Below are 20,469 nucleotides of genomic sequence, written 5' to 3'. Positions count from 1 at the left end.
TCGAACTCAGCACCGCCTTCCTAACCTGCAATCTTCTTCCTGACCTCTCCGCCCCCACCCCACTCCGGCCTATCACCCTCACCTTGACCTCCCTCCACCTATCGCAATTCCAACGCCCCTCCCCCAAGTCCGTCCACCCTACCTTTTATCTTAGCCTGCTGGACATACTTTCCTCATTCCTGAAGAAGGGCTTATGCTCGAAACGTCGATTCTCCTGTTCCTTGGATGCTGCCTGACCTGCTGCGCTTTTCCAGCAACACATTTTCAGCATATAAAATTCATTGTATAGTAATGCAAACTGTTCTCCATCGATAACATTCATTCATGTTTGTGCACAGCAGCATAATCAGAGTTTATGTTACCAAAGTCCAAATTCCAAAACAAAATTTACAACTTGAATAAAATTACAAACCACTTCTAAAATTACTCATGTACCAGGCTGTCCAGCCAATTAAACAAAAAAAGTTCTGGTTCAGGGAAGAGTCAGTTTTATTATTGGATCTATACGGACTTAAACTGCCAAAACAATTTGCACAGATACAGATCTACTGTGGGGCAAATTTCAATAGTAAGAGTTTTGTGACATTAAGAGAACGTGGCCAAAATAAAACAATTAATATGTCACTGTTTCAATGAGACATGGTTGCAGAGTGAAGAATAGGTAAAAGATAAAAGGAGTTTCCCAGGGTAGGGGAGGTCCAAAACAAGAGGACATGAGAGGGGAAAGATTTAAAAAGGACCTAAGGAGCAACTTCTTCACACAGAGTGATACGTGTGCTGCCAGAGGAAGTGGTGGAGGCTGATATAATTACAACATTTAAAAGGCATCCAGATGGTATATGAAAAGGAAGGATTTAGTGGGATACGGGCCAATGCTAGAAAATGGGACTAGATTTATTTAGGATACCTGGTTGGCATGGTTAAGTCGGACCGAAAAGTCTGTTTCCAGACTGTACAGCTCTATCGCTCTACGAAGTGGACTAGGATGGCATCAATGTGGTGGTGAGTATGATATGGATGAAACTGATCATGATGTGGAATTAGAACAGTGGAAGGAAGGAATAGCAAGGGAAAGAAGTTACGGGTAGGGCGAATCTATAATATGCTACAGTTGCCTCATTTTAGGACAAAGTATAAATCGGGAAATAATGAAAGCATGTAAATAGGGCAGTGCAATTGTCATGAGGGATTTTAATCTGCATATTGACAGGACAAATCAGATAACTAAGGGTAATATGGAATGTGAACTTGTCACTTGTACCAGGGATGGGTTGTATAAATTGCATATTGCAGAACCTACACAGGAATAGGCCATTTTAGATATAGCAATGAAGTAGGATTGATAAGAATCTCATAATTAAGGACTCTGAGTAGCAATGATCATAACATGACAGAATTTCAAACTCAATTGAGTGAGAACAACACGGGTCTCCAACTTAAATAAGCATAGTTACAGAGGTACAGGAAAGAGTTTTCTAAAATTTTGTGCAGATTAGGTAAGATTTTTTGCAAATAAGGTAAAATATTTAATTAATTTTAGCCCGTCCCCTTATGAGGACCTTTCAGTTCTATTTATTCAACGTAGTATTCTACCTTTTCTAAAGTAAGTGAAAGACAGTTGTCCGAATTATCCTCCACTGATATCCACTCGCATAGATCAGTCTTTGTGCAAAGAACTTTGACATCAATTCAAATCTGTCTTTCATTAGTCTTAATCTATATCCCATTGTCCTGCTGTCATGGCTTAGTTTGAACTAGTCTTGATATGAAAAATATTAATAACATGTGTATATTTAAAATGAGTAAAACACTTTTGTTAGGTTTATTTAATCTTAAATTTTTTAAAACCAATAATCACTTTGATTGTATGATTAAAGAACAAAACCTTCTATCTTGTTGAAGAAAAACACCTAGCTCTTTCACACCTTGAACCAGAGGGAAATTACTACACATTGAAGGTAATTATTATTTAAGACCTGTGATTAAAGTAGCACGGAAGGTGATTTTGACAATTTGGAAACGTCACGTCTCATTTGTAAACAGCTATAGTCAAAAACAATTAACACAACCTCTCTGTTTGAAATAGGGTTTTAACCACACCTTTCACTTTATTGGCATAGGATGATTTCAATAGGAAACCTCAATGCAACTACTTATGAAAGGGGCCCAATGTCTAAGCGAAAAAAAGGTTTGAATAAAAAGCTAAGTAAAACTTGATACTATAATTTTAACTTGAGATGGTTTACTTTAAGTGTTTTGAACACTTGTATAAACCCACAAATAGTTCCCAGCATACCCCTCTGAATCTGGTGAGCGCAAGATTTAAGATATATTGATATTTTAATGTCTTATTAATATTTAGCAGGAATACATAAATGGCCAAGTCAGCCCACATTTTATTCGCACAAATGCTTTGTAAGTTTATAAGCTATATCTCGAATTACTGACAGCGCTGTGGAAGCTTGCAGGATAGTATACACTGGGCATATTTCTTTCAAATGTTGGCAGGATCCTATAGTACTGGAAATGGAGGAGAACAGATGATAGGTCGAAGATTGCTAGGCTATTTTTGATGAGTGGTATGGCTTGTTTTGTGGTAGGTTTTGGTGTCCAATTTGGAGCATCAATATTGTCCTCATTATTCCTGTCATTTAAACTCACTGTAATTGTAGGAGGGGTCAACCTAATCTTCAGCTCACTTTATTCCAGGTAAAGTTTCAGCTTTATACAAACTCCACATGAAAGGCTATAAATTATGCCAAACGACAGAGAATCCAAGGTTCAGGTTGGGAACCACATCTAACAACTAGCATAGAACAAGCACCTCTTCCACTCCTCAAACCTCCCTGTTCCTCTTCCAGCTTCCAACCAAAACCCCACTTCACCAGTCTCCAAGTTCGTGGACTACATTAATATCCTTTCTTTTTTAGGAGATCTGGAGTGGGTTTTAGATAAGGTAGTAAAAGCAAAAACACCAAATTAATCGGACTACAATCACATGCTGCGAGTCATGATGGCACAGATCATTAGATGAAGGGATGTAAACATCTTCCTCAACCAGATGTATCGTAATTATATTTTCAATTTCATCTTTGGTTCCCTTCACTGCTCTATTGCCTTCAAGATTGGGTTGGGATATCTGGTCGGCATGGACAGGTTGGACCGCAGGATCTGTTTCCATGCTGTACATCTCTATGACTCTAAGAGGGAATCTCTTTCCCCTAAAGGGGTTTGCCAATATAACCAGAACCACTAAGCTCTATTTTGTAGTTCTCACCTCTGATAATCCTCCTGCTTTACGTTTCCAATTATGAAATAAGCCAAGCCTGTGAGATCTAGCAAGGCATTAATTAGAAGTACAGCTCCAAAGCTCCTCTGTCTTAGAGATTAATTTTTCCAAACCAAGAAGATGTCACAAATTTAGTGCGCCCTTTTATAACTTTTGTTGGTAAATTAGAGACTCTGAATCTTCAACTTAAATATTTTTCACACACAGACTAAATTATCTATAACTTGAGCGCCCAGGGAACAAAAAGGACATTTTAACCAAGATTCATTTCAGTCCTCATCAAGTACAGATCATTTTCTCATGAGATTTCCATATTGAATCATTTTCCTCAAATGCAGCATTTCATTTCAAGATGGATGTTGGTTTGCAATCAGATATTTACAGCTTCACTAATAGTAATGATATTTAAATAGTTTACCTTTGAAAATGCAATGCAACCATAAGATAACTTACAATGTGACCATTTTTTATATTCATAATTATTCCCCTCCAAAATATTGCTAGCATTCTGTAACCTTACTAATTAACAAAGCCACGTTGAAGTTAAAATTAAACAAAAATTTTATATAAAAGTATACAAAGCTACATTTTGCAAAATCCCTTTTGAACATTTATTAAATGAAATATCAGTATTTAACATTTTTGTGAAGATGTGTACCTCGGGTTATAGTTGGACAGAAAGAACCGGATAAATTCTAGGCAGATCTCAACAACAGCACTTCATCTAGAGGTTAAACGGCACTGAAGATGTCAACCAGTTGGAGAATGACACATTTGCAAAAACAAGAAATCAATCGGTTCGGCAAACCAACCAACAACTCAAAACATCACTACTCTCGCAAAGTATAAATCAAATACAAAGTTGAGTCAGGAAAAATGAATATCGAGCAATTGTTCGCTCACAGAGAAAGTCAGACATCACTTTCAGGGGATTTAGTTCTGCACAAACCCGAAACCTCCTTCCCTTTTAAAACTATCAATATTACCAACTATACAGGTGTCCTACTGAAGCACCACTCATGCTTTTTTCTAGAATCCAGGGCAGCCAAATGCACTTTAAATGAAAAACCATTAACAAAAACGTTTTAAGAGAAAAAAAACGCACAAAGTCTTGATCTTGTTTTTGTTAACTGAATGAGATAAATGAATTACACGAGTGAACTGAACGTATGAATTTGTTTAGTCACGGTACTGCTTCTCTAAAGCCAATATGTTTGACACTTCCTTGCCAATCAATATCCTAAGTTCTTTCTAGATATGAAAAAAGACCTAATGATCATTCAGTGATGAATCCACATTTTTAACCTCAGTAAATACTCATGTTTCAGCGACTATGGCAATCAAAGCATTAAGTTTTTATTTGGTGTAGTGCAAAAAGCACTTCATCAGGTGATAATGTTTAAATTTGGTGGTGCTCATAGTTTTATCCATGTTTTGGTAAACCCTGGTTAACAGGTTACATAAATGATTAATTTGTTTTTAAAATCTTATCTTTTGGAAAAGAATCTTAAACTCCTTTTTTGTTTAAAACTATGCTATAATGTGTAAATTATAATGAAGCAAAAGGCTTGGAAACACTCCATAACAACTGCGATTTTCTTTGGAACCAGGCCTGTAACTGGAAACTAGTTGCATTTGTTTATTATGACATAGCATATTAAATAGCTCCCTTTCCAATTCTAAGCAGGTTTCTTGCCTCCTTTAAGGTCTTCCGACACTATTTATTTTCTCAAGTAGGTGGCTAATATATTCACAAACATAAACTATGAAAGATGTGACCATGTAGTTTCACATGGCTTCCCTTTCCTCTCTGAGAAACTGCTCAATCTCTAGTGAGTTTGTTTTCCTTGTCCATGTCTCAGAAGGCAGAAAATGAAACCTATCACATGGGGAAATCAAGTGCCTAACTCCAGATGCACTACATCAAAGCTAAGCCACAAAGCATTAGATACAGCAAAAACCAGAAAAAGTAGCAAAGAATTGAAAATCAAGGGATAACCATCTAGCCAGCTGCTTCAGTTTTCAGTTCATTGAATTTGGAAAGTAGTTCACCCTAACGTGTGAGTGAATGAAGTGTTCCCATCTTGACACTTTACAGAAAAATGCATCTGTGCAACAAGTGCCTGAAAGAAGCAGTTAAAAGAAATTCAGCCAACAATAAGAAAGATATTTTCAGAGGCAAGTTGTCAACCATTAATTTGTCATCCATTGACATTGGTTTTATTTAATAAAATACATACCATGGATTTTCTTTTGACTAAAATATTTCATGAAAATATCATACAACCTACTGAATAGCTAAATTTTAAAGAAGAGCTACAAGGAATTCTTTCTGGACTGAAGTATCCTCTCTGAATTTGGCAAGGTCAAAGCAGTTCTCATTTTTTTTAAACACCAAAAGATATTTTAAACAAGTCATCTGCTTTGAAAAGGATATTAATTCTCTCAGACCCTTACTACACAATAAAGGTGAATTTTTCTTAATGGTTTGCAGTTGAAATGCCACAGTTTTTATCTCAACCTACAAGGTAATATTTGTCCAATCCAAAACTAAGGTATTCATCATATTTAATGCTTTAAAAAATTTACCTTATTTTAGGGAGATTTCCTTTTACTACATTCTTTGCTGGAATGCAAAATGTCTTTCAGAAAGCATATTAGAGGACCAAAATGAGGCTGAGTAAGGTTTTGAATTCCCAATGACAGTCTGATTAGGTAGCTAACCAATGAACTGTGATAGCTAAAGCAAGTTTAAGAGCTATTTCCAATCAAAGTTAGTCCATGACACAAATTCACAAATGATCATTTTCAATAAGAACAAAAAGTACAGGGCCAATAGAAGTAATATAAAATTTGGAATGATGAAACCCACGCAACATTGTTTTGTGTCACCATAGTCTTACCAGACCATAGGGACTGCTCTCTCATTAGAGAGAGAAGTGATTGGTGGTGATTTAACCTAAGGGCCACCAGACCTCAGGCAAGGGAAGAGGTTGAGAAGAAGAGTCCTTCATGAGAGAATTCACAACACAGAAATAAACTGTTATGAAGTTGTGGGTGTACTCTACCTTTAAGAGAGATAGAGTAACAGAACTACCTGACAGCACCAAGTGTTCTGAAAAAAAAAATAATATAACTTTTTGGTCCAGCAGTTAGTGGAGCTAGTTAACTGAAGACAAAAACAGATTTGAATCAGTATTAGGCCCCGAAAAAATACCAAACACCAATCAAGTTTGAATTTAGTATATTGACAATCTTAAGAGCCAATGACACAATCTGATGCTTTGGGGGGGGGGGGTATAAGACCGGGGGAAATTGAACAGTTGGGAGGAGAACTGCCAAGCCAACAATATCTGCAAACTGCCCAGAGAATAACTCTCTTGAAGATACCTTTATCAATCAGTAATCTGTGAAGCAGAATCCCCAAGAAGAAGAAAGGATGACACGAATACAGAGAAGAACCAAAAGCTGTGTGGTTTTGAGATAAGAAGTTTTGTTATGTAAATATTATTCAGGAGTTTTATCAAACGAGAATTATAGAATGGAAGGTAAAATGTAAATTAGAGGAAGGAGTTGTAAATAGTTGTTAGTTAATTATTCTCTGTTACAGTTTAAGAAATAAAGTTGTTAATTTTTACTTTAAATAGTTCCTGGCCTCTCGATTTTTTACAGATTACTGCACAGGATAAATCTTTTCTGTGTTTCTGCTTTAAATTAAGCCGAAATGTTCACCCTGTGTCATAACACCATTCAGGAAAACTGGTCTGCACCAGCATTTATACTCTACATGAGCCAACCCTCTTCATCTAGCCTCCTCAGAACATCAGTTAGTTACAGCTGAAACTAAACATTTTGCCCTTCTTTGAGAACATTTCTGAATCAGCACAAAGAAAAAATTGAAGTCTGATATTGATAATGGAAATTACTGAGTAATGTTTTAAGAATTAGATAATCGCACATCATTTCAGATTCACATCAGTAACATTATATCTATCGCTGAAATATTTGCCAATAAAAAAACCCATTCTCCCAGTTGTTCCTCTTTGAACTGTCTAACATTGAGATGGTTCGAACTGTAAAACACTTTGCTGCTATACAATCAGGTTATCACATCAGATATGGTAGTTGGCATGCAATACATCCATTTGTAATATCACAGCAAATCAAAATATTATAATATTTTCAGAAAGACCTCCTCATATTTGCATCTCCTTTGTTCTTTCTTAAAAATGTAGATGATAAAAAATGCAATCAAAGCTGCTTTGTTTTATACCAATAAATTATATAGGTCTTGTTTGCAGTAGCATTGTGATACGAAGCTTAAGAACGATATATTATTTTATGCGATAAATTATAATCGCTGTCACAGATTCGCTTTGATACAAAAGGATGCTATTCAACCTATCAAGTATTTTGCCAACTCTCCAGAACATTCCAGTGAATCCCATTCTCTGTTGATCTGCAAGTTTAGTTAGCTCCACTACATGTTAATTTCCATTTATAATTATCAGTCATCTATGCTTTCACCACCCTAGTTGGAGAGGGCTACAAGTCATAACCAGTTTCATGAAAAAGGTCATCCTCAGATCCCTCTACATCTCATTTGAAACTTGTAAGTCTGTGTTCTCTACTCCTTATATAATCAGCTTACTGGAACAGCTTCTGTCATTATGTATTTCTGACTACATTAGCTGAACCCATCCTAATCTTGAACAGTTTCAAATCCCCAATCAATTTCCTTTGTTCCAAAAAGAACAACCAGAGACTCCAACCTAATCTTAAAGCACAGATCAACCAAAATAAATCATCTTTAGAAGGACTGCTGCAGACTACTCTGAAGGTGTGCCACTGATTTTTGCAAGGACAGGACAATGAGCAATGCTCATCATAACCCCACAAAATTCCTTCATCTTCTCAGTAAGCCACTCTGATTGCACCATTAAATGCATATTTCTATCTTGGTTACACAAAACTGCAAGATCTACATCTACATCTTCCAACCCATCTAACTAGCTAGTAGCAGATCAATGCTTCTCGAATTTGACTATATGCTCCTGTACATCTTTCATAATCTTACTGTTTATTTTGTTTCACTCACCTTGTGACTATAAATTTATGAAGATGGTTTGGGTCTCTTGCTAGTACCTCTATTTCTCTATCTGTATCATATGTTACAATTGCTTCCACAGCCTTCCAACAGACACAATTAAATAACTGATAAGAATAGGATTGTGGGATGCAAAGCTAAGGGGCAGATTAGATCCAAAATTAATTCAGTGGCAGACGCTTTAGTAACTAGATGCTTCCAGTAGAATTTGTTGAAAGTCAGCAGTGTGTTCTTTGTTGTGTGTTTAATATATATCAAAGTCTTGTGGGGCATAATAAAGAAATCTGCAAACGATATGAAAATTGGCCATGAGGTTGATAGCAAGGAAGAAGGGAAGATGTCAAAGGACTGGTCAGGTGGCGAGAAAAGTGAAAAATAAGATTCATTCTAGAGAAGAGTACATCATACACTTGGTGGCAGGGGTCATTATAAACAAGGTTAGTAAAACAAACAGTAAGATGTACAGGAACAGAATGACACACATATACCTACAGATCCCAGAAGGTCGCACTTCAGGTAGATTAGGTAGTCAAGAAAGCATATAGAATACACTATTTTACTGGAGTATAAAAGTACCAAGACTCTGCTAGACCTGCATAAAATACTCGTTAATTCACACTTAGAATGGGGTACAGAATTGTGGCCTCCATGTTATAGGAAGGATGTAATTAGACGAGAAAAAGAGTAGGGAAAAAGATTAAAAATAATTTAAACTGAGAGTCTAATGTAAAATCTAGAGAAAATTTAAAATCTTTGGAATTTATTTTTCCAATGCATCAAGTCTCAATGTAGAATTTGCAAATGCGAAGGGCATGTATCCAGAGCAATTAAGAAAACAAGCGGATGGCAATCCCCCAAAAATCTACTAATACAGCAGAAACCAGCTGTAAGGAGTTCTCTAACATGACAATAAATACCAGGAAGTGGTTAACTTACTTTTCAGAATTCCATCGTTTGGAGATGCACAAGTGAAGTCCTTCAGTTAATCCTTCTCCATTTCAAAGCACAAAGCTGTCAGACCAGTATAATTCTTCTCCCATTGAAAAGCTAGTGTTCACTGGAGCTGCAGAATTAATTAACAGAACTGATTAGAAGCAATGATTTCTGCTAATAGTTACTTTTCCTGCTGAGAGTAACCTGGTGGAAAAAAATGCTAATAATGCAAGATTATTTAAAATACTGTTCAACAGTTACCAATATTGTCCATTGTGATTCTAATTGACCTAAAGAAAATGTAAAATCTTTCTGAATAATCATAAATAGGCTGATATTCTAGTGTATAATAATTCTGATATAAAGCATTCAGTAATCAGTCTATTCCTTGTGATTATCATCTTCATCCTTTATCATCTGCATTAAAATGTTTTTCACTCCTGCTCCCCAGCCAGTCCTCTCAGGCATGGACAACAATATGCACAACTCATACCAAGAGAGAACACGTGGATTTTTAGCTCAAGGCATCTCCACCTCAAAGGCAGTTTGTCATAAGATGCAGCTCAACAAATCACATCAAACTTGCTTATGAAACTTTTCCTTTAATAAGCTGGCCTTCAAAAAAGGTTTTCACAGAATTTCAGGATTTATATTTTTAAGCCAGTTGAGAATGAATAATAAATTACCTTTAAAAAATTCAAACATATTTCATGAAAATGGCCCAGGTTTTGCTCTAGTAAGGCATCTCAATGTACACTTCAAATATGCACATATAGGTTTATAAAAATAACTTGTTCACAAAATCGCTTGAAATGAAAGCTGCTCTGTGATGGCAATGAGGTATCAGAAACTTTTGTGAATAGCAAAATTAAGTGCATAACGAGTAATAAACAAAAAGAATTGAGAATGAGGGTACATTAGAGTGGGTCAATTCAATGTCAAATCAAGTACAGAAGAAAAACGGAGAGAGAGAGAAAGACTAGATTTAGAAAGAAAAAAAGGAAAAGCAAAAACATCTATAATTTACATTTTAACATTTTTAATATCACTGGTAATCAGAACAAATGAGACTTCACGGATACACCAGTTGTGTATTTACTGCATTACTTAAATTTAGTAGTGAATTTACAAGGCAAATGTGAAAATACAATAACTCTAATAGTGGCAATTAAGAGTTTTATTAATGTGCAGATTGGCCAGCAATCTGTTTGCAATTAATGCCCCTGCCTCGTTACTAGTTACTAACTGACTGCAAATGAGTAACATGCTATATCACTTATTTGGGGAGAAGGTGAAATCTGCAGATGCTGGAGATCAGAGCAGGAAATGTGTTGCTGGAAAAGCGCAGCAGGTCAGGCAGCATCCAGGGAACAGGAGAATCGACGTTTCGGGCATAAGCCCTTCTTCAGGAATTCCTGAAGAAGGGCTTATGCCCGAAACGTCGATTCTCCTGTTCCCTGGATGCTTACTGACCTACTGCGCTTTTCCAGCAACACATTTCCAGCTATATCACTTATTTCTTCAGCAAAATCTGAGCCAGTACGCAACTAGATTTTTTTTAAAACCAAGAATTGGTAAACTTAAGTGTAGAATAAAATTATACAGTAAAAAGCAGAGTATTTCAAGCTCTTGACCAAAACGTACTATATTAAGTAGGATACATTTTAACATTACACATATGGCAACCAAAAGAACAGATTAAGATGAAGCTCCTCTATTGGTGAGAAAAAGAGATATTGGAAGTATTTCTTAATCAAAGGAATTTCAAAGATATTCTCAATGAGGAGGTGCCAGTTTTGGACTGGGGTGGACAAAGTTAAAAATCACACAACAGGTTATAGTCCAATGGGTTTATTTGGAAGCATTAGCTTTCGGAGTGCTGTTCCTTCATTGTATAGTTGTGCAGCAGAACTGCAAGACACAGAAATTATAGCAAGAGATATTCTCCACACTGTACTTAATTCAACGGTGGCTCAAGATTCTTCTTAGAGGAAGTATAAAAGGGAACGACAGTCAATATGCAGTTGAGGTAGGCTCGTCACCAAATCTAAATGCCTGACTACTGTTTAATACCTTCTTGGGTATCCTGTTAAGTGAAATTGGTAACGACTCTGCAATGCAAGTTGCTTCAAAGACCAATCTAGCACAAATGTAGCATCTCAACTGACAGGAGCATAAATGGAACAGAATAAAGTGGCAAAGATGATCTGCGATGGCAAAGCTGAAGCCAGTCTTTTGAACTGCATGTTTCCGAATATGGAAACAGTGTAACTTCAGAATGTGCAAGTAGAGAAGGAATGAATCACCAGCAGGTAGTAAAGGAAGATAAGACAGGTGTCGCAGAAGTCCTACAGCGCATTTCACCCTCCAATATTCAGATCTGGTTGATGACAGCAATGATTTATCATGGGATTGTACAGCTAGCAGGGCAGTTGGTTGCCTCTGGGCCACAGGCATGAATCCAGGATTTTGTGACATCCTTATTAGGGAGATCACATGAGTGGCTATAAACCACACTGGCGAAGGTGAATAGCCAGTGCTGTGGTTCATTTCGGTACCAATGACCGACTCTGAAGAAACACAATACAGAACACAACAGGTGGGGTGGGGGTAGTAAAGGATGCTAATGGAGCAAGTTGAGGATTATTAGCAGAACCATACATTCTGGTCATGCACCTGCAATCCCCCCCACCCCCCACCCTAGACATGATTACCTCCACCTAAGACATGGGCCATCTGAACACATTCCTAAACTTCAGAATCAGCGAATACTTTACTCCAGTCCTCTGTCTCCATCCTTCCATTTAACAAAATGAAGGCTGCCAAAATCAAGCCCTTCACTTCATTGAAGTCCCTTGGTTCTATCCAATCTAACTCTCGGGAGACCTGCTCGAGTTGGCAGAGAAGGCTACCAGCATAGCAACCCAAAGGTATACCAGCAGCATCAAGAAGAAACATCTTAATAGCCTCCCAATTGCTTTCTCATGAGTAGGGGACAAATGCCATCCCAAGCAGAAAGGGTACAGGATCCAAATCTGGCCCGGGATAATGAACCCCAAGAGCGGTAAGCTAAACTGTACTACTGAAGGGCCAACTTTAAAGCAGAGATAGTTGAATACAATCAAGTCACATTCCCAAGAATAGAGAAGACAAACAAATCCAAAACTCCCGGGTTGACAAAGAGATAGAGGTCTGATGTGACACTATCTTTATACATTGCTAAAAGGAAATTACAAGTTAAAGCTTTTCATCTGGCAAATCAGATATAGGACACAAGAAACAGACTTTAGAAAAAAAACACAGCATGTAAATAAAGTGCTGATTGGTTAGGCCATCATTCAGATAGCGATTTAGCAAGAACAGTGAACTGTCAATTTTAATCCCCAGACATGGTAGGCAAATTCATTTTGAAACTCTTTCTTGAAAGACACCAAAAGAATCCAGGCCTGAGAGATGTCCACTACTCCACTATCCCCTAAACTGATGACAGCATTGAGGTTAATGTGGTGTACACACATTTCAAAAAGAAGTCTGATGAACAGATACAGAAAAGGCTTCTCAGCAAAGCTAAGGGCCATAAATTAAAGGACAGTGCAGCAAGAATAGAGTGTCAGAGAGTAGAGGTGAACACTCATTTTCTTTGAACTGGAGGAAAATATATTACAGTATGTGGTTTCCCAGGGATCAGTACCAGGTTTGGTTGTTCTATATTAAGGACCGAGACCTCAGAGTACACAGCACAAATTCCAAAATGTTACCAATGACAAAACCAAGAGAAAAACAGCAATAGACACTGTGACAGAAAAACAGGTTTAGAAGGGTGGAAAAGTGGCAGATAACATTTTCATGCAAAGACGAGCAAAGTGATGCATTTTTAGCAGGAAAACTGAACCAGGTACTATAAGCTAAAATGTGCAATTCCAGTTACTATTGTAATACACCAGTGTTACTATTTTATGGTTGAATTCCACGATTGTACATATCCAACGAGGTAAAGAAAAGAAAGCCCAAAGGAACAGCCAGTCATCAGGTCAATCTGATATGATGCACTTGGTAAAAATCATTCTACACAGATAGCTACCTCTTCAGTCAGACAAAAACCCAGAAGCTGCATTAAACTGGAAATGAATCAATGAACCACTGGCAATGATGGACAAGCCATCATCACATCACTTAAACACAAACTCCGGATGAGGAGTAGAATTCTATGTACATAGAAACATACTTCATATTGTGGGGGTTTTTTGGCATGTGATTGAACATATAGCAATTCAAACAGCCCAATCTGAGACAGTGATTAGTGCTGGGACTCAGTGCATTGATAAAGAATCCAGTCAAAATCAGTCTGATCTTCCAGAACCAAGTAAGAAGCAGCTAAGTCCATTAAACCACTCAACTGTTAAAACAGGATACAACCTGGTGCGCCTTTCTTTTTACGGAAAAGCATTTTTCATAAACCACTGCACCTGTGTTCCAAGAAAGACATTAACAACAAGTAATCATTGTTACAAGACTGTTGAAAGTACTGCTTCGATGAGATTGACTCTACCACTTTTTTAAGCCAAGATCTGTGACAGGATACTTGCAATGGTTTAATGTCCACGAGTAAGGCTGCACAGAGTAAAGTTTTTTCTGTATATTCAGGTTATTGCATTGTTCATTAATTCAATCAACAGGAAACAGAACTTTAACACACTTGAGCATTAACCCTATTAATCAGAGTGGAAATAGCTATTGTCATCCATGCTGAAGTGCCTCACGGAGCTCCATCTACAAATCGTCAGCAAATTAAACTCAATCAGTCTATTTAATGCTCATTTCTTTGATGTGTGATTGCGAATATAACATAAAACTCTTCTAAAACACAATGCATCTTTAATATATAAACATCATAAAGTTTAAAAATTGGAAATCAAAGTCATCAGGTACATATTTCCCATGCCATTATTAAGGAATTCCACTTTCTCTATTTAACATTTTCCATGGATGAGCAAGACATATTTATAACACATTCTTAGAACTGCTCGTTATAAACAGTTTACTCTTTAGTTGATAAATTATCCATGACTACCTCAGATCACTCATCTGACATGGGTTGGTGCTTTGCACTAGGTTTTGTGTACAACCAGGGAAAGACTATGTTCTCAGTGTGACAACAAGCACATTCCAAAATTATTTTCAACACAACAGAGGGAAAAAATGTTATGTCTCAGAGTTAGTAGGTCAGTCCGTCTTAAAAAAAATGCATGATATCATGAGTTTATCATGCTATTTAACCAGAGGTTAGAGGGGTTTCAGACTCCATTTTAACTGGCATCACTTGAAGCATGAAAAGCTGATAGAAGTATGCTATTTTAAATAACTGAACAACTTGATGTTAGCCCAGACACACAAGTGCCTATGAATCTAATATCTGCATGTATTAGTGAGCTGTAATAAATGGTTGCTGAATCTTTCAATACCACATTATCCACTGATTTATGTTATAAGGGATAACATAAACATTGCCACATTGAATAGAGACATGCTGCTGGAGGCAAGGCAAAAACGTCACCTTCCACCACTCACGTTTGTTACCTTCTTTCTCATTTCTGGTTTTCTCATTTTTTGTTTTCGCATTGTAAAAAAAGAATAAACACATGCATATAAATATTAAAAATAGGAAAGAAAGTAGATTTGGCTCTCTAGAGCCGGTTCTACCATTCAGTGGGATCATGGCTGATCTATTTGTGCATCAGATTCTGAGAAGAAAAGGTACCTCATTCCTGTCTTGAAAAGGAAACCTCTCATTTCTAAATTTGGTCCTTTTTTTGAGTCTCCATCATAACAGGAAACATTTTCCTGGTTTCGCCCTATCAAGTACCCTCAGAACCTTATATATTTCTTTCTTCTAAACTCCAAAAGGCTACACCATCCAACCTTTCTTCACAAGATAAAATCTTCATCTAGAAGTGTGTCAGGTGAACCTTCTGTGAACTGCTTCTATAGTAATCACATTTTTTTTCACACAAGGAGATCAAAACTGTACATAGTAGGCCAGATGTCTCGCCAATGACCTGTATAGCTGCAGAAAAATCCCCAAGTATTATACTTCTAATCCAACCCCCTTGCAGCAAACAACAACATTCCATTCACCTTCCTACAATCACCTGCTGTACTTGCATACAAACCTTCTGACTTATGTACCACACCCCAGGATCAGTACCACTCTCTCGTTTACATAGTATATTGCCTCCACTCAACCAGTTGTATTATGGTGTATATTATTGGTTTCTGACCATAAAGGGATAGTCAGCATGGCTTTGTGAGAGGGAAGCTTAATTGAGTTTTTTGACGAAGCAACCAAAAAAAATTGTCTACTGCTCTGCCGTCATCAATGTCAAAGGCTTTACTGTAAATCCATGGAGACAATGTTCCGCATGGGAGAATGATTAGTAAAGTTAGATTACATGGGGTTCAGAGAAACCTTGCCAATTGGATATAAAATTAGCTTGACATTAGGGGACAGAGAGGATAGTGATGGAGGTGGAGGGTAGTGATGGAGGTGAAGGGCTGTTTTTCAGATTGGAGGCCTATGACGAGCAGTGTTCCACAGGGATTGGTCCACAAGTGTTAGTCATTTATATAAACAATTTGGATGAGAATTCAGGAGGCATGATTTGCAAGTTGTGGATGACACCAAAATTGGTAGTATAGTTGGCAGTGAAGAAGGTTATATCAGATTACAAAGGGGACTTGATCAACTGGACCAATGGGCTGAGGAGTTTAATTTTGCTAAATGTGAGATATTGCATTTATGTAAAATGAACAAGGGCAAGACTTATGCAATTAATGGCAGGGCCCTAGGTAGTGCTGTCAAACAGAGAAACCTAGGGGTTCAGTTACATAGCTCTTTGAAAGATGTTTCACAGGTAGGATGGGTGATTAAGGTGTCCACCACGCTTGCCTTTGTTTCTCAGATCATTGAGTAAAGGTGTTGGGACATCGTGTTGATGTTGTACAGGACATTGGTGAGGCCACTTTTAGAGTACTGCATACAATTTTGGTTGCCTTGCTATATGAAGGACATTATTAAATTGGACAGGGTTCAGCAAAGATTTACCAGTACGTTACTAAGACTGGAGGATTTGTGTTATAGGGAGAGGCTGGATAGACTGGGATCTTTCTCACTGGAGCATAGGAGGTTGAGAAGTGACCTTACAGAGGATTATAAAATCATGAGGGGAATAGAGAAGATGAATAGCAAATGCCTTTCCCCTAGGGTGGGGCAGTTCAAAACTAGTGGGCATATTTTTAAGGTGAGGGGAGAAAAATTTAAAAGGAACCTGAGGGATAATCTTTTCACCCAGAGGTTGGTTCTTACATGGAATGAACAGCCAGAGGAAGTCATAGATGCAGGTATAGTTACAACATTGAAAAAACATTTTAACAGATACATAAATAGGAAAGATTTAAAAGGATTGAGTCACACACAGGCAAGTGGGACTAGTTTAGTTTGGGAAACTTGGTCGACATAGACAAATTGGACCAAAGGGTCTGTTTCTGTGCTGTATAACTCGATGATTCAATGATCATGTTCTATGGAAATTTTACATTCCATCTGTCAACAAGGGAAAGGATGTGTTCCTAAAATAAATGTATACATACTTAAATCTGAATGCAATGGCAGATTTCTAATTATTAAAGCACACAAGTATCATCACATGCTTTCAAATGTTTGTCCCCTCATCTTGCCTCCAAATCTATTTTCATCATTTCCTTGTTCAGTAGATAGGGAGTTAATATGAATCAGTGAAAACAAATCCATAAAAGATTAGGTTTCAAGATGAATTTTTGACTTTAATACAAACTCAGCTGTTTTGAAATGGGGAACAAAGAAAAACACATTTCACAAATGATCTTTCCAAAATTTAACCAGATTCTTATTCGCAATTTTAATCGTTAAGTACGCTAATAATTAAAACATATCTGTAGAAACAATCTGTTTTCTAAAATAGTCTTAATAGCTCTTTTTAACTTTTTCTAAAACAAAAAGTGACTGTGTACAGTCAATGGCTTTACTTCGAAGTTCTGGCAGCAGGAATGGAGCTAATGTTTATTTAAGAAATATTATTAACAAAATAAGTAATTCAAACATTTAAGAGCAACTCACGTATAATTGATTTGAGGGCAGAACTCAAGAATATTTTTTTCAAACTATCTTCTGGAAGGTTGATCTCTGTATCCCCAACTTGAGTGGTTAAGAGGTCCAGCACAAAAACCTGCACTAGGCTTCCTCATCCCAAACTTTCCAAGCTCTATGGTTTGAGAGCAGAATTGATGGCAACTCCTCCCAGACCAAATAAAAAGCTTGAATGTGAATTTTAGTTTTAGCCAAATGGCACTTATCCAATTGAAAATCCAGACAGAGCTTTTGTGAAAAGTTTTCATTTCAGTGCCTACGCCTTTTGGAAAGCAGTAATGGATCAGGTTTTACAGATTCAAGTTATCTTAGTGGAGCTTTGGACAGAGACTTTTCAAATACAACAGGTGCAGCTGCATATGAAACACAGATGCTCTTGTGATATATGTTAATTCAGATGGCCCCCAGCTGAAATGTTGATTCTTCATTCTCTTTCATAGGTACAGTCACATTAGTCCAACCAGGCCATAGGGCTGCTCTGAGAGAGAGAGAGAGAGAGAAAGAGAGAAAGAAAGAAAGAAAGAAAGAGAGCAAGAGAGAGAGCGAGAGAGAGCGAGAGACAGACAGACAGACAAACAAGAGTGGTGGTGGTTTAACCTGAGGGTTAGGTAGCCTGAACTCCATTAGTCACTGGCTGCCATCCTGAAACTGATCCCTTTATCCCCACTCTATGTCTTTGCCCAGTCAGCCAATCCTCTATCCATGCCTGTACCTTATCCCTAAAACTATGGGGGCTTATTTGGCTGCTACCTGTGTAACACCTTGTCAAAGGCATCCTGGAAGTTCAAATAAATCATGTCAACTGGAGCTCTTTTGCCTAACGTGCTCATTACCTCAAGTAATTCTAACAGATTTGGATGCATGTTTGTTTGCTAAACTGGAAGATTCATTTTCAGATGCCTCATTACCATACCAGTAACATCAGTGAGCCTCTGGTGAAGCACTGGTGTTAGTGACCCACTTTCTACTTATATATTTAGGTTTCCTTGGATTGGTGATGTCATTTCCTGGGTGACGTCACCAACCTAAGGAAACCTAAACACATAAGTAGAAAGCGGGTCACTAACACCAGTGCTTTACCGGAGGCTCATTGATGATGCTACCTAGTATGGTGATGAAAAGTCTGAAAATGAACCTTCCAGCTCAGTGAGCAAACTTACATCCAGAACCTCAACCTGAGGTACAAATCTTCCCAAAACTCTCTAACAGATTTATCAAGCATGATGTCCCCTTGGTGAAGCCATACTGACTATCGTATTGTGAAAAATTAGAAAGGTAACAGATTCTAAACAAACAAATATGGGACAGGTTGAAAAAGAACAAAATGGATCTGGGCAGAGTTAAAAACAAGTACAATTAAATTAGTTGTTACTTTTAAATCAGAGATAGTTTTTTTCAGCAAAGGTGTTAAGAGATATGTAGCAAAGTTGGATATATGGAGATCGGCCACATATCAGCCATGATCTCCGTGAATGTCAGAGCGGGCTCAAGGGGCTGAGTGCCCTACTCCTGTTCATGCTTCTAAATGATACAAGGCCAGTGAGGGGATGACAAATAAAGAAACAAGAGTGCGATCGGCTGAATGATGGGCATGAATCAGTCCAGCACCTACCTTTCACAGTGCTATGCACAAAGCTGCTTCCAGCACAGCAATGGTGGGGAAGTCACGTGATGGAATGTTAATGGTCGACACTTAATCACAAACAACCTGTCTATCAACACTCAGAACCACTGGCTCAAAGTCTCATTGTAGATTTGATCCAAAAATGGACAAAGAATTCAATTCAAGAGGCAAATTGAGAAGAACTAAAGTTGCTGTCAAAGCAGCATTTGACCAAATATGGCACCAAGGAGGCATTGTAAATAGTTACCAGAAAATGTACCAAAGGAAGATAGCTGTAGTTAAAATAAAAACAAAAACCTGTGGATCCTGGAAAAGAACCTGAAATGAAAACAGAAAGCACTAGAGAAACAGTTCTGATAAAGGATCATTAGACTCAAAACATTAATTCTGTCTTTCTCTCTACAGGTGCTGCCAGATCAACTGCGTTTTTCCAGCATAGTCTATTTTTGTTTCAGATGGTTTCTAACAACAATAACTATCTATTTTGACTCCAAAACATCATATCAAGTAAAGATTCTAGGCTTAAGTTATTTCAGCTGTTCATCAATGACCTTCCCTCTATCCTAAATCAAATGTGGGATATTAGCTGATGCTTGTAAATTGTTCATTTTCATTCATAACTCACCGTTGTTCAACACTCTGGCTTGGGCTGACAGGTTATATACATATTATACAAATGTCAAGCAATGAATATCTCCAAAGAAAACAGCCATGAGGTTAAATGTCCACAAACTTAGCCAGGACAATCAAGAGTGTACCATAAACTCTTGGTCTTACCAATGAATTAAACAAATACTTAGTTCATAAACCAAAGTGATGTACAGCATAACTCACAGCACAGCTGCTGACAGATATCATTTCTGTCCCTGAACAGCATCCATAGTGTCCAAATAGCAAATGACACCAAGCTAAATTACATACCTTTCATCTTTATGATGCATTTATCCATGTGAACGTGTAAAAGATTCAAAATGGAAACCAGAAATAACCAATAATGCATGGAACTGAAGAATTTTCCTAATTTATTATTGATGTTTTCTGTATACAGCTAGTGCTAGAAATTTTTCAAACAGCCTAAACTCAGCTTCTATCATACATTAAGAACACTGTTTTCAAATGGCTGAGCCCAATGCATTAAGTCCAATTGAAGATTGCTGCAAAAGAGCTTTAAAACATACATCATTGCTATCATAGTGTCAGTAATAATGGAGATTTCCTAACAGCCCAATTCACTACATTAAAAAATGTGATGTAATAAGGATAAATAGACTTCAACTATGCTACACTGAGTATCAACTGAAAGATCCAACCCACAGTGTTAGTCTTCAGATTTT

The 20,469-nt window shown here is 37.3% G+C and overlaps 1 long non-coding RNA gene across 2 annotated transcripts in view; it reads right to left on the bottom strand.

The window, feature by feature from the left end:
* The window catches only part of LOC122559821, a 166,312-nt gene that overhangs the window by 85,909 nt on the left and 59,934 nt on the right, over window positions 1-20,469 (bottom strand). For both annotated transcript variants that reach the window (XR_006314560.1, XR_006314561.1), the window contains exon 2: window positions 9,333-9,459. This is a non-coding gene — a long non-coding RNA (uncharacterized LOC122559821). The remainder of the gene's footprint in view (window positions 1-9,332; window positions 9,460-20,469) is intronic.

Source organism: Chiloscyllium plagiosum, chromosome 2 (assembly GCF_004010195.1).
Source record: "Chiloscyllium plagiosum isolate BGI_BamShark_2017 chromosome 2, ASM401019v2, whole genome shotgun sequence".
In the NCBI taxonomy this organism is placed as follows: Eukaryota; Metazoa; Chordata; class Chondrichthyes; order Orectolobiformes; family Hemiscylliidae; genus Chiloscyllium; species Chiloscyllium plagiosum.
The sequence above is the reverse complement of the archived record's forward strand: the minus strand, read 5'-3'. Positions and strand labels throughout refer to the sequence as shown.